Here is a 23,084-nt window from a genome sequence, read left to right as displayed (position 1 = left end):
CCAGTTATGAAAGGACACTTTCCTTGCGAACAGTCATTGGCCGCCGCTGCATTCACAATTGACAAGTCTACAAGTATTGTGATGGGGTGCTCTATGACCCTTTTCATGGAGCATGATTTGTGTGCCATTTTAGAGAAACCCAAAGGTACCTTGACATCTCAGAGAGCTTCTGCCTATGAAGTCATGATTTTGAACCCAGCGATCAAAATTGTCAGATGTAAAATAGTCAACCAAGCCACATTTATAGCTGAGCCAGTGACATAAAGTAACCATGTGAAAGATTGTGCAAACTATGTTGAGTTTTATGATATATACCCTGCATCAAAGAGAATGCCTTGCCAGGAGGGGGAACTCTCTTTATGGATGGTTCTTTGAAAATGGATCAAACTAGTTGAAAAAGGCATTCTGGTGCAGCTGTAAGAAGGCATATAGCAAATGACAAGTTTGAGATTGCAGCAAGGGCCAGACTACCGACTCATTTTTCGGCACAAGTGGCAGAATTTGTAGCGCTTGTTGTCGTGCTTGAGAAACATGAAGGTCAAGAAGTGACGGTGTACAGTGACTCTGCCTACGTGATGTCAACCATATACTCAGGGCTAGTGCATTGGAAAAGGAGGGGCTACCTCTGTGTCGACAGCACTCCAGTGTAGCACGCATCCTTATTGGGCAGGCTTATTAAGGCACTTCGACTCCCAGTATCCATAGCCGTTGATAAATGTGCCACTCATACTAAGCGCACAGACTTTATCTTTTGAGGAAACGAAGGCACAGACGCAGAAGCCAAAAGGGCTGCATGTTCCCCAGACATTTCAAGTTTTGATACTCAAAATGACAAAGAAAAGGTAGCCACGATTATGGTAGTGAAAGAAGGGTTTAATCATTTGCCAAAGACTCAACAAATGGAGATTCAAGGAAGTGCATCACAGGAAGAGAAGAAATTATGGACACGAAGGGGGTGTTCTTTATCCTCCACAGACGCACAATGGTGACATCATAGCACTGGAAAGCCAGTGATGCCAATAGCTTTGTTAAAGGTAGCGCTTGAACAGCTGCAATACCCTGCGGATGTAACTAGAGAAAGTCTGTCTGCAACTATTGTAGAAGACTGGTTTATTCTAAATGTGTTAGAACACGTTGCATTGTATCTAGTAAACTGCATTGTATGTCAAACGTTTACTGCTGGGCATACACTGGGAATGATATAGAGGAGTAATTCCTCAACTGAATGGTCCTTTTCAGCATTTACATATTGACTATGTTGATATGCTGCAGGTGTGTAGTGGATACAGGTATCTAATAGTGGTGGTGTGTCCCTTCTCCAGGTAGATTGAGGCAGGTATGTGTACACACCCTGACACCGCTTGCACAGCAAAGTTTCTAGTGCACAAAGTCTTTCCGAGATGGGATGTATGCGAAGTGCTGAGATACGATAATGGGCAACATTTTGTCAATGAAGTGTTGGAACAGATAGGACTATTGCTGATCATTAAGCACAAGTTTTCTTCTGCTTATCACCCGCAGGCAAATGGGATATGTGAGAGACTCAACGGCCTCTTTAAAGAAAGGATTGCCAAGTTCAAGCTTACGTTGAAAAAGGGATGGCTATATTGCCTGCCCTTAGCTTTAAATGCCCTAAGGAATCAGACTGTTTTGGACCAACACCTTACAACCCATGAACTAGTGACTGGGAGGCGAATGAGAAGACCTCATCTACCTCCATCAAGGAGTAGAAGTGATGCCCAGAGCACAGCAGCAATGTTAGGAAATTAGTTACTTGATTATTTAACATGTATGACCACTAGTATCTCTCTCATTTCAGATCAACTCAAGCGCCACGGGGGTTGGTCTCAGAACACAGATGAAAACCATTCAGCAACCATATCTTCTGAATTATTATCAGCACCTAGACTATTTTTTGGTGACGTCATGCTGACCAGAAACATTACTAGGAAGTGGCACAAGCTGAGATTCAGTGGACCTTTCATCGTAGAAAATGTTACTCCCTCAGCAGTAAAAGTCCAAGGCAGATGAGTGTGGCTTCCTTTAAATGACACTAAATTGTACTGTGTTGAGACCAAGCCTCCCACAGTTGTCGATCTAGAAGCAAGACAAGGAGAAGAATTTTATCGTGTGCAGACTCGATCGATGACAATGAAGAAGGACGATATATTACTTACTGATTAAAAATGTAGATTGTATTTGGACTGTGACTTCCCTTGGACACTCTTTTCCGATGTTATAGCAGGAGTGCAATCTTTGGCAAGAGTTACATGAATCTTTTAAAAATGAACTTTAGAAAAACATTAATGAATTGTGAATATGCCTGATCTGGATTTTGAGTTTGATAAAGGAGACCAGTACCCCGACTCGTTTCTCACTGAATATTTGTTTGGTTGAGTCCCTGGTCTTAACAAACGAGGATGCCCATAGACTTGTTCTTGCTGTTTTTGTATTTATCCTTCAAGCTTATCCAGCTCTTGTTAGAAAAGACGTCGATGTACGCACTTTTTTACAGGATCCTAAGAATAGCCCTGTAATCAGAAGGCTACCTGTGGCAGTAGTAGAGGAAATATTGCAGCTGCCAGATTTATCACAGTTGCCAGAATAAAAGTGTTTTTTTTCCTTTCTTAATTGATCACAGTAGACATGTGGAATGTTGAAGCAGATACGATTTCACAGAATGAGCGTGCCCAACCAACACCAGAATGGCAGAAATGGTTGGGATTGATATGTTGGTCCATGACATATATATATATATATATGCCATAGACATATATATATATATATATATATATATGTCCATGGCATATATATATATATATATATGTCATGGACATATATATATAATATATATATATATTACACAGCCACGGTAGTGTGTAGTTATGGTTAAGTTGCTGTTTCCATAGGAAGAGAACTTTTTTTGCGGCTTATAACTTCGCTCCCCCTGGACTAAATTTTTTTGCAAAGTTTTGGTGAGGTTTGGTCCAGGGGAGGCAAAGTTATAGGAGGGGTCAGAAAAACGTCTTTTTTTCCCATTATTAAATTTTGCTCACGCCTACAGCCCACACCGCTGGACGGATTTTCACCAAATTCATGGCAGAAGCAGCGGCATGGTCCCAAAAGCATGCTTTTGTAAATTTGATGGAAATCCGTCCAGTAGTTTCTTTATAAATGACCAAAGAGTAGGTCTCAAAAAATGTGTGATATATATGTCTGCTCCGCAGACACATTTCCCTGTTCGCTCCGCAGACAGGACACCGATTGGTTAATCGGCTTCCGTCATGTCCACGGACAAGCAACGTGTTCACCGATTGGATGGGGTGAGGCATGAGGTGCGTCACATTGTTTTGATGCGCCCGCCATCTTGGATCAGCTGACATTTGCGGACAGCGTAGCGGCGAACAGAGGAAAAATGCAATTTCTTGGAGTGTGTTGGTGTGTAGGAGTGCTTGGGGATGGTGAGGGAGTAAGAGATAGGTCAAATGCTGTATTTGTTTAGGTGGCAGGTGCCCCTGATGTGTTTGCGATGTCTGCGGTCACTGCGGCTTTCGGCGGACATAATAAATGCACTACTAGCAATTTTACTTTAGTATGATGTTGGTTTTGGGTTGTTAGTAGAGCATTGATTGTAATTAATATCCCCTATAAGCAGCCCACATACTACAGTCATAATGGTTGGTAGCATGGGTGTGTTATGCTGCGGTGTGTGGCCAGGGTCTAGAGTCTTAGGTGCATGGCCATTCACCCAAGACTCCAGGCCCTGGCCACAACCACCACAGCATAACATACCCATAGAATCAAACACCCATCAAATATCCACAACCCAAAAGTTTGTGTACTGTTTCATTTGTAGAGTTTGGATGTGAAGTTTTGACTAGGCTATGCAGTTAAGATTGTAGAGTTTGTAACAAGCACTGCGGCATAAGATACCCATGGAAGTAAACATTTTGGATTGTGGTGTATGGTTAGATGTTATGCAGCGATGTTTGTGAGTTCATTTATTATATACTTACTGGTTGACTTTTTTGTGGTTGTATGCAGTTTTTTCATGGCATGGGTAATTGGAGAAGACATTCTTTTTCGATCTCTGTTATAAAAGAAAAGATCATATGTTAATGTCGGTAGTTTATAATGAGTTATTACATTGCATAATAGACATTTCTGTATTTTTTCAACCCTCATATTTAGTACTTTAGAAGTACTATAATTCAAACCAGTGTACTGCGCAATTTGCTCAGTTCTGTGTTTGTTTTTTAAATCAATGGGTCTGTGGGAAAACAAAATCCATGCTGGATTAAAAAAAAAAACCTTCTATGTTGTCGTACAATATATTTCTTTCATTGTTTTAGTGTTTATTTCTTGTTTCTTGCTAATCATCTATCTGTTGGCTTGTTGCAGATTTTTAGGGCAGTTAGATACCTGTTGGCGTATTCTAATTTTTTATTTCTACTTTTATGCTATTCACCTATCTGTTGGGTTGTTGCAGATTTTTTGGGGCAGTTAGATACCTGTTGGTGTATTCTAACTGTATATTTCTTGTTTGATTTTAGTGGTATTTATTTATCTGTTTGCTTGTTGCAGAATCTTCGGGCAGTTAGATACCTGTTGGTGTATTCTAACTGTTTATTTCTTGTTACATTTTAGTGGTATTTATTTATCTGTTTGCTTGTTGCAGAATCTTGGGGCAGTTAGATACATGTTGGCGGATTCTAACTGTGCATAGTTTTGAAGTTGAAGTATTGCTTATGTTCATACACAGATTACGTATTTAATTTTGGTTTTAAGAATAATAAGTAAGCATTCACAAGATTTGCTGGTAATCTCTGTTTTACAGTAATGGTAGTATCATTACATTCGAACCATCCACAATTCTTTTTTATATATGCAGTGTAATGACCTGCATTGGTTGTGGCTCCTGCATGGTAGATTATACCTATTGTTGTAAAGGTTTTCTTACCAAGTGATACTTGACCATGTGTGAATCCAGTCAGCTTACAGTATGTTTTTGGTACCATCTGCATTGTAACGTAAAAGCATTACTATTATGTATTTACTATGTGTCTGTATTTGTAAGGTGGAGCGATTATCTGAATCGCAGGTAGTACATAATCTGCCATGGATTGCATTTTGTACAAGTTGCTGAAATGGAATGGATTCACAGTTAGGTACGGATACATACATGAGCCGTTCATTAGGGACTTGTTCCTCTGCCACATGGCTGCAGAGAGTGCATGTATGTTTCCACATGTATGAAAACTGGAAGATTTCATTTCTAGGTATGTTTTTGTTTTCCATTACTTGTAGTAAGTACATTAGAAATTCTTCTGGATCTTCTTGTGGGTTTATAGTGAATTTGACCATTGCAGCACAGTAGTCCAAGTCTTGTCTTATTCCATGAACACTGTAAGTGTTGTCAGGATTGTTGGTTGCATTTCTATGAAGGACTAACATTTGTAAACAAAATTGATCTGTACTGTGTAAGTAAATGTTCTCAATAATTGGTGGCAATTGGAATAGAATATTTATTGCTACATTTGCATAGCAATTTACACAAGTTGTATTTGAAAATTTGAATAGACCTGACAGTTCTGTGTTGAAGTCATTTGTTCGGAGTGTGTGTTGCTACTTTTAAGATATAGTTGAGTTACTTTGAGCAGTAGATTCTCCTTAGGTTGTGGTACTTGATGAAGTATTAGCTTATTTTACTTTCTTTGGAGGAACTGCAGTGAGATCATGTATTGTTTTAGTTTGAAGTCGCTTTCTTTTACAACATTTTGCTTTTTGCGGAACAGGATTGGTTTTTAGATGGGGTTGTAGAGTGAACGCAGTCTATTCTATTCTAGAATGCAAGTAATATCAGCATTTACTTTACTTGCATCAAAGTTGATGAGAAATAGTCTGTCAAGTGTACGTAAGCATGATAGTTCTACATAGCTCATGCCTTCTTTAAGACTCTGCTACCAATATCTATCAATGCTTTATCTAGGATAAGACCTTGTGATTTGTGAATGGTAACTGCGTATGCTAGAGTGAGTGAAAACTGTTCTCTGCATACATACATGTCTTTGAAAAGAAGGAAGTGGGCTGTTGAGCGTCCTATCCTTTTAACTTCTGATAGTTTGTCAAAGAGAATATTGACAAACTGAATGTTGTTGTCACGTGGGTATGTTTGAAAGCCAACAACTGTACCAAGTGCTCCATTAACTAGTCCTTGCTCCAAGTCAAGGTTATGTTTAAGCATTACTCTACAGTTTAAAGATAATTTTAATATTTTCTCCAAGCCAGCTGTGTTGGATATAAGAGTTTTCTAAGGTATTTGTGGCTTGTTGACACATGGGTAGTGTCATACCATGTTCGTCCAGTTTATCTGTGGAGGAAATTTGAATTATTGGTTGCATTTCTTTTTTCAACATTGTTTCATTGAATTTTGAACAGCTTGCAAGAGTTGGCATCAAGGACATACAATTGACAATTGTGTGTGCTAATTGTTCCATGACATCAGTAGTACATGAGTTATGGCCGTAGAGTGCATGGATGTGCTTAGTTTTTAATATTGATTGTGCTTCTTGAGATAGTATACCAACTCTAATACTTTTTAAAATGTTGGCGTATGTTGGGTCTGCAGATGGGCGCATGTTTTCAGTTAATTCTCTTTATTGAAAATGTTGCCAAAGGTTGACATTTCCTCTGATGCCAAGAGTTTGACGGCACAGTTTGTGCCCTAAAGTTTTAAAAATAGGTTCACCTTTCACTGGTGTCAATTGAAGATCTCTGAAAACAATAATGTGTTTTCCTTCAAAGAGCTCTTCGTAGTCTGTTTTGAGTACCTCTTGTAATCTGAGGTGAATCAAAGCCAACATTAGGTTGGAGAACATGATCACCTCATCTATTAGTAACATTTTCATTTGTTTCAAAACTCTGCGTAGTTCCATTGCAGCTTCTGTAGAAAGTTTGTAATAGTCTAATTTGTTATGGTGTTCTATTGGAAGGAGTAGTAATCGGTGTAAAATGACACTGCCTATGTTGGAGGCAGCTAAACCTGTGGGGGCAGTTACAACAGCTGACAGTTTGTTGTTTGTCAATTGTTGGAGGAACTTGCTGGTGATTTTGATTAAGAATGTTTTGCCTGAACCAGCTTGACCACTCACGTATAGCAGTATAGGTTTGTAGTCTTGGCAGGTACAGTTTTTATTTTCATATTGCACACCATGTTTAATTTGTTTTGTTACTTCTTGGAAAGTGCTACGCTGTTCATTGTTCAGTTGTGATTTCATTACAGCGAAGTCTTCTGTTGCTTGTTCATACTGACACGTGGTGTTTTCTACTTCTGTCATGGCTAATTCTGCCTCATTTACTGTTAGTGGCTGTCCAAGTGGTTCTTGGCTTCTTGTTACAGAAGATTGACTACTGTCGGGTGTGTCCAATTCTAGGTGGGTCTGAAGTTCTTATTCGTGTTGCTGTTCATTGTGCAACATTGTTTGGTACTGTGTAATGTTTACGTCTGTTATAGTGCTTTCATTTGCTTTGAAAGCGTCTTCATAGGAGTCATACGTATCCAGTAACTCTTCTTCTTTTCTCCATGGTTTAAAAAGTTGTAGTAGAGACATATAATACAGTTCTTTATGTTGAGGAGTTTTTAATGACAATTTGATATGATTAATTAAGCTGCGTTTGGTAAATTTCACTAAGCTGCCTTCATAATTTGCTACTCCGTATCTTCCTTTCTTTTCATCTGGTTTAATATTATTATTGTATGTGAAGTTTTGGGCTACGTGGTAGAGACTCATGGTTTCCAAAGTGGTACTCCTATTTGGGTAGTATGTGTCCAGTAAATTGTTTTTCAAAATGTCTTGGCTGTTGGGATCATTTTTGGCTATTGTTTCTCTGTCCTCATATGATTTTAGAACTCTTTTTCTAGATTTAGCAGGACCAAGATTTAGCCATAATATATTGTCAGATTTTCCATACAAGGCAGTACCGGTTAAAGTCTGCAGCGTCATAGCAGCCACATTCTCTATGAGAGAGCATTGTTATGCATAAACTGTACAATTTCTGTGATAGTGTTTTGTCAGATGATATATCATCCCAAAGGTCCCGAAGCTCTGTTTTCTCTGCCTCGGTTAAGTAGGCTGTGATATATTGTGCAACTGCAGTGGAATTGTCTGCAATGTACTGCACATCTATGTTTGCATTCCATAGGAGGGCAATGATTGCATTGTAATCATTGATGCATTTTGATTCTTATGTTCTTTCTATGTAATATGTGGTCTTAGGTGACTTACCTTTGACACTATGGGCCTCATTACACGGAAAGCGGTGAGCCATGGCGCTATTAGCGCCATGGCTCATGCCGGTAAAATACCGGCACTGCCTTGGCGGAAAGGGGATTTACCGCCCCATTCGAAGGTTGGAGGGGCGGTAAATCCCCCTTCCGCCATTGCCCTTCCCCATTCCCATTTCTGCCCCATAGGGCTCTATGGGAATGGGGAAGGCGCTAATTACGGCACCGCAATTTTGCGGTGCCGTAATTAGCTCCGAGGTCCCTTAGCGGGTTGGTTTTTAACGCCTGCAAAAAGCAGGCGTTAAAGCACCAACCCACTAAGGGACCTCGTAGTAAGGCGGTAATGGTTAACGGTCACCGTTACCATTAACGGTGGCCGTTAACCATTACCGCCTTCCGTGTAATGAGGCCCTATGTCTGACTGAAGACATGAAGTTGTTTGCTTGACCTGTTGTTGAAACTGGTCTAGGGAAACAAAAGTGGCATTTGGTGTAGTATTTCCCTTTGTTTTTATATTTGCGACAACAATATTTCCCAGATTTGTGTCTTTGAAATTGTAAAATTTGTGCATGAAGGTCACTATGTGTTGTTTATGAAGGGATTTCAAGCGTGACATATTTTTTTATGGACTGCAAAACAGTGGCCTCACTGTCCTGACCAAATTTAGGAGCATCTTTAAACCATAATAGCATGTGGATGTGTGGTGCTCCCCTGGCTTGGCTTTCTTTTCTCCAAAAGAAGGGTTGCACTTTTCCGAGGGGAAGAACAGTCTTATTACAAATAAAGTGTAGCATAGCAATGAAGCGATTATGGAAATATCTTGATACATTTATAGGATCTAGAGAGCAAAGTTCTCCTGGTGTTTTTATATCTATGTTTGTATTGTTTTTGTTTGCTATGCATAGGAAATCATGTAAATCTTCTCATGCATATTCTGCACAACTTAATGTAACAAACCAAGTGGGTGGGCCAAGGTTTCTTATCATACAGCGTATATCTCCATGATGTCGGAACCAGTATTCTTTTGTACCACGCATGTTTGCTAAAAGATTTGTAATACTTGACTGTAAAACCTCATCTTTTTCTTGCACTTTTTGTAATAATTGCATAGCTGACATATTTTGGAAATGAGTACCTGATTTTAATGTGTGTGCAACTCCGTAGTATAGAGTTGCTAGTTCACTTTCAAAGAGAAGGTGGAACATATATTCCACGTTTTTTCTGAATCTGGGGTCGTCAGAATACATTCGTAAAGAGCGATATTCTGATGCTGTTATCTGTGTGGGTCTATAATCGTACCTTCCTCCTTTTCCAGTAGGAAAGAGTAGAGGAAAGGCCTGTGCTTCTATACTTTTTTCCCATATGCTGATGCTGATTGGAGATCATTTGGCTTGTCGCATTTGGTACATTTCCAGTGCATCATCTATAGTGTCTTTAGAGTGTAAAGGATGAATTGTATAATGGTCTAAAATATTGGATTCTGTAGCAGGATTTAGAAGTTGAAATTGACCAGTTTCTGGTGACGCTTGAATTATTTCAATGGTTTCTCTCAGGTTTTCTTCAATATTAATTTCTTTGTAGCATTCATTGTTGTTTTTTAGATATTACAGGGCTTGTCTAACTTTATGTAAGTCTAAAAGTTGTTGCCGAATTGTTTTGTCTTTTGTAGGTACGCCATATACTCAGACAATTGAAGATTGCTCTATTGGCCGTTGCACTCCTAGAGTGTGTACATTTTCTTTAAGATCTAATGGTAAATAAATTACTATGCCACAAATGCCTTTCACTAATTCAGAGGGAGGTAATTTTGCTGTTTTTGGTTGAAGGCGTATTATTGCTCGAAATGGGTGCACTGTTTGAATTATGATGCTCTCATATAAATTGAGTTGTTGCAGGGGTTTTTGTAGTGAAAATAATTCCAAGTTATTTGTGATACCACGTGAAGGATTTTGGTTGTTTTTGTCAAGTTTTGCAGTGCAGTAACTGCAAAGTATTAACGGATAAGTAATTTCGTATTTGTTTTCTGCTATACGGTAGAGAGCTAATTGGAACCATTTGGAATCTTCATTGACTTCTATTTTGTACGTTATGTCTACAGTTTTTTGTGCTATTTTTATAGAAAGTCCTGCGGCAACACACACACAGATGGTTTGGTACTTCAGCAGATGTATTTTTAAACTTTAGTATTTCTTTTTTGTATGTGGGTAATAGAAGGTTGCTATTTGTACAGTAGTTGCTAGTTTGTTGTAAAGCTATTGTATTTTTTAAGTTGCTTTCACTTCCAAAATATTTTCTTTGGCTATGCTCTATTTCTTCGAGTAGTTGTTTGGTTGTACCATGTAAAAGATTGTTATTTAAATTGGCAAGTGCTAAAGCAGGACTTTTAGCATAGTAGAGTTTATGGACCAGATTTCTTATAGGTGAATGATGTGTTGATATAATTTTGATATGATGAAAGGTGCTTTTACAAATAGGTCCTTAAATGCAGGCTAATGAATGTCCTTGTAGTCCTGTGTATTTGAGCACTGGACAGGCATCCAAATTTTGTAGTAGTTTCATTTTGAATTTGTCTTTGCTTTTTACATTCTGATTGAGGAACTGGCATAAAGATTTAAAAGATTTTTTGGCAATGTTGCACATTGATGTGCACGGCCATTTGTAGACTGGACATTTTGGTTCAGTGGAATGGAGAGGTGATACAGAGTTTTCTGGGGATATTTTTGTGAGCAGAGTTTCTTGTTCCATAATGGTGTTATTAAGTTTTTCATACCCTCGTCCACTGCTATGTATGGCAATTGGGTTTGTTTGCTTTTGTTTATAAGTTTCTTCATTAAAATATGGTTCTGTGCTCGTGGTGTGACTCCATTCACCTCCACAGATGTTTAAGAAGCTATTTTTGTTGATATTCCGTTTATTGAGAAGTCTTTTTTGTAGTTTAGTAGTTAGTTTTGTTAGTGGTTTCATTCTGTTTAAAACTAAAATAAATAACTTCCTTTTGAGAAGGATTTCACTGTGTATGAGAGCTTCTATGATTCATTTTCTACGGTAGGTTTTAAGGGTTGTGCATGATTTCTCTCCTGTTTTTATAAGGTTCTGAAGGACTCTGTGGCAGACCATTTTTTGTAAAACATTGTTTTTGCTATGGTTACTTGCCACTACATCAAGATTTATAGGTGCAGTGTTAGCAGTAGTGGTAGCTGAAGTCTTGTTAATCACTTTCTGTTTCGTTTCACATTTTGATAGAGAAGGCAAAGTTTCTGTACTGGAAGCTTGTTTTGTTTCGCTTAATGATTATATTAGCTGTTTTGTTTGAACTGTTTGTACAAAATCTGCTAGAGATGGATGCTTATTTTGGACACTTTTATTTTGATTTGCTCTACATCTGCATTGCTTTCTACAGAGTTGCTTTTTGGAAGGCATTCTTTTGGGTCTGTTGGGGAAAAAAATAAAGTGTGGGTTGGGCTGTTGTGCAGTGTATGCCTGCTTTGTGCATGAGTGTCTGAGTATGATGGTAAGGATGTTTGTGGAGGTGTGTGATTGTGCAATGAGCAGCTACATCAAGTTGGGCTATTCTTGTATTTGTGTGTTACTATACTGGGCTTCACATGACAATATAAAGTATGCAGCGGGTAAGGGGAAGCACTAATACTAAATCTAATGGTAGAGGGTTAATACACATGTTTGTTCTACAATACTAACATGTTAGTATGTTTGAGTAACAGTTAGAACATTATGTTAGTATTGTTATTACTTTTTTGTATGGAAAGAGTAGGTTTCTTCTAGTTCTTGTTCGTACTTCAGACGCTGATGCTTTTCAGGAGAATGGTCTTCACTGCAATTGTAAAAGAAAGAGGTTAGTGAATATGTGTGTTTATAGCACTTTTGTTAATGTAGACATTGATTTTTTTGTTTTTGTAGTAGTAGTGCTCTCTGATTACTGGGCATAGTATGCACATGCACTTTTCTTTGCCTATGTGCAACCTCTATATTTTAGAATCTGTTAGTTAAATATGTTTTACAAATGAGTATAATAGTAAATGTATAGAGTATACTTACCTGTTTTTTTAAGGCTATGTTAATGGTTGTTAGGAGATAATCATATGCATTTTTTTGCTATTTTTACAGGGTAAATGGCAGAGATTGTACAGAAAAGCATGCAATGTATGCATTTGTAAAGGTGTGGGAAATAAAGTATAAGGATTTGATGTAGAGGCAACGGTGTTGGTGCAGCTGGGAGCCTTTCTAATGATATTGTATGTCTGTGTGCATGAATGAAGATGCATGTACTCATCCTGGCTGCGTGTAATTTTATAACACACTAGAAATCCTTTTTCTATAATTAGACTGTTATTTCTCCCATCTTTTAATATGAAACAACATTGTTTTAGATAGCTGTGTGTGTAAGCAAAAATTTGGAGAGCAGACAGGTTTGCAAGTGACACTTGCTCATAGCAGATGGGAGAAATTACAGTAAGTTCATTTTACAGTTTATACAGGGTAAGTGGCATTTACTCTGTTTATATGTATTCCTATAAGAGCTGTACATGTACTGTTATACCTGTAGGCTGTGTTCATGCATGTGGATGTGCATGAATCTGCAAGTAGAAATCTTGGGGAGCTGTATGGTAGTTATTGCTGTAGGTCTTTTGCAGTCACATCCCAATTGTACTGACAGTGATCAATAGTGCATCTAAAGTGCTGATCTGTGATGAAGGAGTTAGATGTAGAGTTCTTGGATGTGATTGGTAGATGGTTGTGTGACTGCTTAACAGTAGCCAATGAGGGAATGGTGCAGAGAGTGAAGTGGAAAGGGTAGAAGGGCTGCCCCAGTGTTATGCACTCTGCGGACACCGCAGCTCTCCGTGGACAGGGCGTGCCACATACGGGACTTCTCAACATATCTGGCTTGGAAATAAGACTGACGGGATCAGCCAATCAGGTGTTGAGGTTGTGGTTTCTGCTGAAAGAGGCTGTGTGTAGTGAACATGACAGAGGTGGAGAAAATTAGGGTTTTGGTGGTTGGAGATATGTTTGTGCATGGTTTGGAGCAGTATGCTAAATGCAGGAATGTGGCAACAATTTTGATGTTAAAGGAGTGGAGGTGGTGTGGTGCACTGTGCCTGGTTTCAATGTTCAGGGAATTGTACAAGTTTTTGGAGATATGGGAGGGTGAACAGTCCACATGTAGTTGTTTTGCACTGTGGTGCTTTGCATTTGGGCTATGTCAGTGCCCCTACTTTGTTGGAAGATCTGGAACACTTGGTTCCGGCAGTAATGAAAATATTTCCAAATGCCATGGTTATTTTTTCTGGTTTAGTACCTACGGCAATATAGGACAATAGTTCTGTTTTTTGTCCTCAGCAAAATATGTCTAGGTGTGCAATCAACCGAGGCATGTTTGCTTTCATGCTTAGAGCTGGCATGTTCTTTTGTAATAATGGGAACATTGATTCTGGTAATGTTGTTTATTTTAAAGAAGATGGCATATCTTTATCTTTTATGGGAAATGCCATGCTCTTTTGGAACATAAGGATTGATTTGGATTAGCTAATGTGAAGACTTTTGGAGGAAAATAAGGAAAAAAAAAACAAAAAAGTACAAAATAAAAGGTGTTTCTGAAGCATCTTAAAAAAAAAAAAGGTTCTTTTCAGAGCCAACCTCAAAGAAGAAATGGGATACACTATTTAAATTTTCATTCCCCACTCTCAGATTTTATGTTTTGTCCACGGACACCGCGGTTTTCCGCAGACAGCGCTTATTACATACAGGGATTTTGGGGTTGAGAGGCATGAAAATGAGACTGAGCAGAGCAAGATATTGGTCAATAGGGGTTACAGGGTGTGTTGTCAGAAAGTATTTTTCCTGAGAGGAGAGCAGATAGCTATGGCTGTTTGTTTCAGAAAGCAGATTGTTTGGATTTTGAGAGATTTGTAGATAAATTGGTTGGCGGTGCATGCAGAGCGCTGTGGAGTGGCTGCACATCTTGGATTTCCTCATGTGGAAGTGCACTGGCATGGAGTGTGTGGAATGAAGTGGCTGGATTTGGTACCTCTCTGTGCTACTTTGATGACACAGCATCATCCAGACATTATTATTATTCATTGTGGAGGGAACAGTTTAGGACATATATCGGAATCTCTTTGCAATTTGCAATGAAAGAAGGACTTGGGAAAGTCATGGAAATGCATCCAAACTCCAGAGTAATTTTTTCCTGTATTGCACAGAGACAAATGTGGCTGCGTTCTGTTTCATTTTGTCCACAAATGGAGAAAGCAAGGCATAATGTTAACAAGGCTGTTTGTGCCTTGTTGAGAGATGTTGATATGTCTTCTTTTCAGAATGAAAACATTATGTTTTGTAGTACACACATTTTTTGCAGAGATGGAGTGCATCTTACTTATACCGGCAATCAGATTTTTTTGCGAAATATACACAATGCATTGCGACCTTTATTGGAATTATAGCAATCCATTTTGCAGTTGGTGTTGACCATTTGAAGTTTTTGAAACACAAAAAAACACCACAAAAAGGCTCTGTTCGGAGCCACCACTTCCTCCCATAGAAAAGTGCAATGGTTCTGATAGGGCAGTACCCCCAAAATATGTAATGTCCGCGGACTGTCCGTGGACTGTCTGCGGACTTCTAAAAAATTCACAGGGCCCTGCAGTATTTATTTGTCACTTCTAATTTTGAACTGTGAAGGGCGGCTCTGTAAAGAGCCTTTTTTGGGGGGGGGTTGTTGTTTTATATTTTTTTGTTTTTTTAAACATGACACACAAGGAAAGGAGGGGAAAGGAGGGTAAGGAAGGGACACCAACCATGTGGATAAGAAAGGGCAGGTGGAGAGAGGAAGTTGTAGGTTGGGCCTTATTAAGGTAGTGGGCATTACTTCTCGTGATCCTTGATCGCTGTCTCGAAAGCACTCTGAAGGTTCCCCCCCTGCAGAGTACTGTGTTGCAGTATATGCACAATATTGTGACCCTCGAAAGGTAAGGGACAACAGCATCATGAATGGCCTGCGAGGCAGCTGGAGGGATTCGCTGTCCCACAGGAGTGTCTCTTGTGGTGGCAGGAGCGGAAAAAGAGGATGCTGCAGAGGAACTCAACCTACTATGTTTATTGCAAGGTACAACCTTACGAATAGCCCCAATGTGGAACAACCTTAGGTGTCGCTTCATTGATGTAGTACCATAGCTATACGAACCAGGCTTGCCACGATCCAGCACCATGCGGCACTGAGTGCAGATCACCTTGTTCGCACAAGCTTTTGGCTTTCCATCAAGAGTGGTAAATAACCGCCACACCCAAGACTCATGATGAGTGCTAGTAGTAGGGACTTCCACATCCTATTCACCCTCCTCTGCATCCTCACGCCTGTTCCCCTCTGCAGACCCTTGCTGAGGTAGTGGTGGAGGAGGGGTTGGGGGTGGTGCTGAGACAGGAGTAGCACCAGCAGCAGCCTTGGATGCCATCAGGTTAGCTGAAGCAAAAGCAGCAAGAGCAGCAAAAGCAGCAAATGCAGGTCAATCTGCAGTAGTAGAAAGACAGAATGAGGATGAGCTCTGGGGTGTGGCTTTTTATAGGGGTGCAGGTGCGTGCTGCACGGACACCCACACTGTCCGCAGACAGATCGAACACCAAGAAAGGACTCAAAAAGTTCCAAAAAGTATGTAGATCGCCAGGGACATTGTCTGGAACATGTGCAATGGTGAACATTTACTGGAAAATACCTTGGATTGCTAAAAAAAAATCACTTTTTAAATGTTCGGTGGCCCGGACGATCGCGAATAGGACAGCTGTCCATGGGACACCAAATGCGCGGGGTCGTTATACGCATGCGTGCGGGTGTTCTACGGGCAGTGTTCGGGTCCCCAAACTAATTAAAAGTGTGACACACGTGCGGCGGACAGTTACGGACAAGTGCAATGTTCGTAGGACCCAAGGGTGTGGTGTGCATGTGCGCGGGTGTTCTAAGGACACCACCATTTTAATTTACGGACAGTACGAACAGCTATAGTGTCCTTAGGACACCCCCATTTTGGTTAATTGTGGACAGGCGGACATCTTGTGTGTTCTAAGGACACCGCCATTTTAATTATGAACTGTACGAACAGCTATAGTGTCCTTAGGACACCCCTATTTTGGTTAATTGCAGACATCCCAGACACCAACACTGTCCGCGGCCACCCTAACTGCTTTTTAAAAAAAAAATAAGACACAGGCATATAGTAAGAACACACTTAAAATGTTATTGTTGTATAACAGTATACAAATTCCGAAAGAGAGGGGGAAGCAGAAACTAAAACAAATACAGTGGAATTAGGGGTTTGGACATGATGTATGGGAGGAGAGGAAGGGATGGAAGTCTCATCGTGAAGTTTTTCTTGCTGGGGAGGGTTTGGGGATAGTTGGCTGGAACATGGAGAGGGGGAACAGGTACATATGGGACAGTGATATTTAATGTTTTCTTAAATGTGGTCCTCCACAAACTGTTTTATAAGAATAACATTGACATATCAATTTTTAGTTCCATTCGTTGTAGTGTATTTTCTAATCTCTCTCTTGGTATATTATTTGTGATTTATGTATGGTCTGTTAAAAAATGTGTTAAGTACACATAAAGCAATGGTTATTAATTGGCTTATATAGAGAAAGGTTGTGTCCACCATTAGTATCACTGTCTTCACTCATTTCATCTTCTGGGAATTTTTCTTCCAGCCATTCCAAAGTACTGGACATTTCTGTATAAAAAAAAAATATTAGTTTTAGTGTACCTAATACAGAAAGTTTATAAATATATGAAATAAATGTATTGCACTTACTAGTTTCTTACATACTTTTGGTGTTACTGCGGAGTAGGTATGCTCTTGCTTTTTGCTGTGCAGTTTCTGTGAGGTAATTCTGTTGGAGGCATTTTTATTTTGTTTTGGTATATTCCATTATATTGCAAACACTATTTCAGTGGCTGGTTGGTGTCTTACATATACAGTTTCCACTTCTTATTTATTATTAAATATAATGTATTTATGTGGTGCTTTTTTAACATGTTCAGTGTTTTTATTGTATGATACAATAATGTAAGAAACCCCCTGAGTTTTTGGATAGTGTTGATGGTGAGCGTGTCTGTCCGCGGACATGCGTACGGTCCGCGGATATCAAAATCAGTATTTTCTATGTTATATGTATGTAAGCTAAAGGAATCCTAGTAAACATTCATCAAATGTATATTATCTATATCTATATTCAGTAAGAAAACTTTGTTAAAGGGGTATTATGGTTAGGTTGAGCTACCAAAAACCTATGAAATTCAGTAAAAAAACTTTGTTAAAGGGATGTTATGGTTAAGTTGCCCTACTAAAAACCTATGAAATTCAGTGAAAAAAACCTGAAAGGGACGTTATGGTTCCAAGTAAAACTGAAAAACCCTTGAAATTCGCCAGTTATGGTAAGCTAAGCAACCATAACTCGCGCCATGCACTGCTAAGACTAACACGTAGGACATCAAAGATGACATCAGAAATGTTTTTATTTAATTTAAGTCTACTGTATATCCTACTCCGTGAAACATTTATAGTAAATAGACAGGAATGGGTATTACGAATATATTTTAGGAGACAGGAATTTGAATCCAATCTACATGGGTTATTGTCCCGCTCATAACAGAGAGAGGAAGATCTAATTCACTATCAGGTAGCAGGATTCATTAGCCGTGGATTTATTAGTGCTTGATAGATTGTTCGTACTTGGAAATTATTCACAATTACTAATGTACACTCAACATATTATTCACAAGTGTACAGAACACTGATTCAAATGGTAACAACAATAGATGAAGTTTGCATTAATTCACAACAAAATTAAGGAACATTGAAGAGACTATTGTTTGTCATCGTGCTGAATATGCTGTTTAAAAAGTGGCACACAAAAAAAATTTGAAAAATGTTTTGAAAATGTAGAGTTGTTTTTGAACATGAAATTTTACTTTCGCTCCTGAAGAAGAGAGGCTTACTCTCAAAATGCATAGAGCTCTGTTTCAAACGTATTAGTTATTGTTTTTTTATTTTGTAACTCCACGAGATTGAATTGTGTACAATAAAACATTTATCAAGTTATTTGATCCTGAAGTATATATATATAAGAAACAAGTGAGATGATTTTATAAACTGTGTTTTTCAAATTGCGAATATAGTTACAAGAATATTGCACCTATTCTTGATTGGAAATGTGTTCCATTATATAAAGGTGTGCAGGGGACAGGAGTTCCCATTGACTATGGGTACTCTATTGTTTCCATTATAGTATTGACTTTTTTTTTAAATATTTATTTTAAACAGGCAGGATAAAGCGATACAACGTCTGATCAAACACGACAAATGGCATAAAAAGGATACAGCTGGTTGCACTTCCCTCCCCTCCCCCGGGCTCTATCGTTCTTCTTCCTGTCCCTGCTGGAAGTCATCGTCCCGTAAGGTTCTCCTGGCTAATTGGGGCTTGTACGTTAAGGCTGGATAGTTCCGATCAAAGTCTAGAATTGGGCCCCAGATGTTCTCGAAACGATGCAGGTGGCCTGCCCCGGCTGCTGTAACCCTCTCCGCGATTAGGATGTCCCAGATTTTCGTCCACCAGAAAGGCATTAGTGGGCCCTCCACCGTTTTCCAAGTGCGAGCTATTACGTTTCTGCCCGCCAGAAGGCATTGGGACAGTAGTTTGGCCCTGGGACCGGACCTGGGATAGATCCCGGGGACTGGGGCACCCAGGAGGATGGGTTCAGGCTCAAGGGGAAGTCGTACCTTAGTGATGTCCGTAATCATCGCTAGGCATTGTTCCCAAAAGGTCTGGGCCCTCGGGCAAGACCACCACATATGGAAGAAAGTTCCTACCTGGCCGCATTGCCTCCAACAGTTCGGGCTGAGTGTAGGGTTCATGTGGTGTAATCTCAGTGGAGGATAATACCATCGGAGGAGGATTTTGTAGGCGCCTTCTCTGTTCGTGATGCAAGACGAAGAGGAGTGAGCCCGCGACCAAATATCAACCCACAGCTGGTCTTCGACTGGGTGGCCTAGGTCCGCCTCCCATTGAGCCATGTATCGGGTTTTGGAGGTAAGGAAGTCATTTTGAAGGCGCTTGTATAGGGTGGAGATGCTTCCCCTGGGTGGGAGATCATTTAGGGTCAATTCAATGGCCGTGGGGGGCCGGGTGGCGGCTTGACGGGTCTGTGGATGAGAGCACCAGTGGCGCAGCTGAATGTATGTAAATCTGTCCTGTTCCTGCAGTTGGAAGAGTTCTTTACATCGCCCGATGGTGCAGGGCTGTCCCCCTTCGAAAAGCTGCCCCAGGGTCTCCAGGCCCCCCGCTATCCAGGATCTGAAGTTCCGGGTGGACCGGCCAGGTGAAAAGGCTGGGTTCAGGAACACGGGTGAGGAGGAGCTGAGTCCCACTGGGGTTTTCTTCTGTTTCAGCGCTTTATCCCAGGTAGTGATAGTGTGTTTGGTGGATCTCAGGAGGTCCTGCCATTGGCGGCGATCGGAGGGATTGATATGCGGGAGAAAGCGTAGAGGGAGCGGCAGTTGTGCTTGTTCGAGGTCCACCCATTTCGGACGGTTGGTAAGCACCTGCCATGATCGGATGCAGGAGAGCTGGGCCGCTATCTGATACTTTCGTAGGTCCGGAACTCCGAGGCCACCCAGTCTGGCATTGCCCAGCATCGTGGTCTTGGAGATTCTGGGCTTCCTCCCCTTCCAGATGAACCGTGACATTTTCTTTTGTAGATTTTGAAGGGCCGGGGCCGGGATCGATACCGGAAGCGAGGAGCAAGTATATAGGAACCTTGGTAGCAAGTTCATTTTACAAGCCGTGATACGGCCCATCAGTGAAATTTCCTGTGTCTCCCACCGTTTCAGGTCAGCCTCGAGGTCCGTGAACAGTTGGGGAAAGTTAGCCCGGTAGACGTCTCCCGGGTCAGCTGGGATCCGGACCCCCAGATAGCTGAAGCTCTTAGTTGTCCAGTGTATCGGGCACATTGGGGCCAGAGCCTCCTTGACCTCTCGGGGAAGGGCTACCCCCATGGCAGCTGACTTCTGGTAGTTGATGGCGAAACCGGTGACCTTTCCATAGTTCTCTATCTCAGCTAAGGCCTGAGGGAGGGAGGCGCAAGGTTCTGTGATGGTTAATAAGACATCGTCGGCATACAAGGCCAGTTTATGGTGTGTCGTACCCGCCTGGAAGCCCTTGATCCGCGGGTTTCGCCTGATCCGTTGGGCGAATGGTTCCATGATTAACGCAAAGAGCAATGGGGATAGCGGGCAGCCCTGTCTGGTTCCACAGGTCAGGTCAATAGGGGGAGAGAGGATGCCATTGACTCTGAGCAAGGTCTTGGGCGCGGTGTAGTTAGCCCAGATCATGGCACGGAACTCTGGGCCAAAGCCAAAGGCCTCGAGGGCAAGCTTCATAAAGTTCCAGTCTACTTTGTCGAAGGCCTTAACTGCATCCAGGGCCAGAAGGACCAGTTCTCTGGAGTCTCGGGAGGCTAGTTCCACCAGATTCAAGGCTCTACGAATGTTATCAGTGGTTGAACGGTGTGTGATGAAGCCACTCTGGTCGGCATTGATTATCTCTGGCAGGATCCGGGACAAGCGGGTTGCTAGAATTTTGGAGTATATGTTGGCGTCTATATTGAGCAGTGCGATTGGTCTGTAGGACGCCGGGTCCTTCGGGTCGCCGCCAGGTTTGGGCAGCAAGACTGTGATTGATTCTTGCATTGACGGAGTTATAGAGCCTGTGGTTTTGAATGAATTAAACAGCTGTACCAGGGGTGGGAGGAGTTGGGGTTTGAAAACTTTGTAAAATTTTGCTGTGTAGCCGTCCGGACCAGGGGCCCGAGACTTCAGGGATTTTATCGCCTCGTCGACTTCCTCGCCGGTAATTGGGGCTTCCAACGAATCCCGGGCTGCGTTTTTCAGTCGGGGGAGCGCTGCCCCTTGCAGGTATCCCCTCTGTTCCTTGTCGTTGCGGGGCGGGGCGGTCATTACCTGGGTCAGGTGGGTCGATGCAATTTGAAGCTTGTCGAGATCCGAATATTGAGTCTTGCCCTGCTGATCCCGTAAGCCCACGATTGTGTTATTTCTTCTCATCTTGGCAAGTTTGGCCACCAGCAATTTGTTTGCTTTATTATTTTTGGCATAATAGAATTGTTTGGCTTTCGTCATTTGATGGGCGGTGTGTTCAGCATAGTGGGCTTCGATTTTCTTTTTTGCTATGCGGAGGGCTCGCTGCGTTTTAGGGGTCCAGCCCTTCTCCTTGTGGATCCTTTCAGCCCTCTCCAGTTCTTCTTCAAGGCCCTGGCGGATTTGTTGTTTGTGCCTGTGATAGGCTGCCCCTTTGGCGATCAGATCTCCTCGCACCACTGCCTTCATTGCGTCCCAGGTGTTGGCTAGGGAGGTATCTCCGCTCGGGTTTTCCTTGAAAAAGTTGTTGATCGTGGTTGCGACTGCGTCTCTGAGTGGCATCTCATTAAGGATGGGGTCATATAATGTCCATCTGCGCCGGTGGGGGTCAGGAGGCCCCTGGACTTGGATTTCCAGGGTTACCGGGGCGTGGTCGGACAAGATTCTGGAGCCTATGGTCACCTCCTCAGCGAAGGCAAAGATTTGCGGGGATATTAGGAGGAGATCTATTCTGGAGAATGTCCGGTGAACATAAGAATAAAAAGAAAAGTCCTTTTCGGATGGGTGGAGCACCCTCCATGCATCCACCACCCCCAAGGTCCTGAATAGCCGTAGGAGAGCCAAGGCCGTGGTGTAGTCTCCGGGAGAGGGCGGATGCGATTTGTCCTTCACGGGGTCCGGGACCCCATTAAAGTCCCCACCGATCACAATCTGGCCTTCCAGAAAGGGAGAAAGAATTGTAGTTAGCGAGTCATAGAAGGACGCCTGGCTCGCGTTCGGTGCGTATACGGAGACCAGGGAGAACAGCTGTCCCGCCAGCAGGCATTTCACCGCTATATAGCGTCCTTCCGAGCAGCTTATGGTGTCCAGAATCTGGGGATTCAGCCCCCTCCGAAACAAAATCGCCGTGCCACCTCGCTTGGAATCACCGGATGCGAAGAGTTGCTTTGGAAAGTCACGGGAGTGTAGGCGGCTGAAGTCTGCCGGTAGCAGATGAGTCTCCTGTAGCATGGCCACTGCAGCGGTCTCATTCCGGAGCTTTTGCAGGATTGATTTGCGTTTAGCCGGCGAGTTCAATCCCCTGACGTTTAGGGAAACAAAGTTCCAGGTCTGCTGATCCGGAGCGGGACTTGGGGTTGCTGATGAGACTTGTGGGAGGGGGGAAGCCATTAAGGAATCAGCCATCATGCCGTGGAAGATGAGCCCATCTGTTATCCTGCTTCTGGGGTTTTTGCTCGGGCCGCCAACGGGAAGTCCGAGATTTAACTGGGGATGGGGGACCCATTGTGGGGTTGGGCCCTCCCCTGGCCAACAGGGCCGTGGAACGGGGGATAGCCAACATGGCTGAAAATGTGAGTGAAATGCTCCAAGGACTCATAGATGGAACGTACCTTGGAGCCGGGCACGGGCCGTGGGGGGGGAGCCCGCCGCATCAGGGATGGAGATCATCCATGTCTTCAAAGAAATGGCGCTGGGATATGGGGGTCGCAATAGTCCCTTGTGGGGTCGTTTCCAGTTATCTTCTCCTCCTAACTCTTGGGACCTTCGACCATGTGTTATGGTTGGACCTGGGGGAGGCTATGAGATCCGAGTCCGTTGCCGCTTCGGAGGCCTGTGGAGGCGAGTGGGTAGCGGGG

General features: G+C 42.0%; 1 protein-coding gene across 3 annotated transcripts in view; it reads left to right on the top strand.

The window, feature by feature from the left end:
- The window catches only part of CDH16 (cadherin 16), a 1,158,846-nt gene that overhangs the window by 961,232 nt on the left and 174,530 nt on the right, over positions 1–23,084 (top strand). The window lies entirely within an intron of this gene.

The sequence above is a fragment of the Ambystoma mexicanum genome, chromosome 1p (genome assembly GCF_040938575.1).
Source record: "Ambystoma mexicanum isolate Mex_15411 chromosome 1p, UKY_AmexF1_1, whole genome shotgun sequence".
Taxonomy (NCBI): Eukaryota; Metazoa; Chordata; class Amphibia; order Caudata; family Ambystomatidae; genus Ambystoma; species Ambystoma mexicanum.
This window is presented reverse-complemented; position numbering and strand designations above follow the sequence as displayed.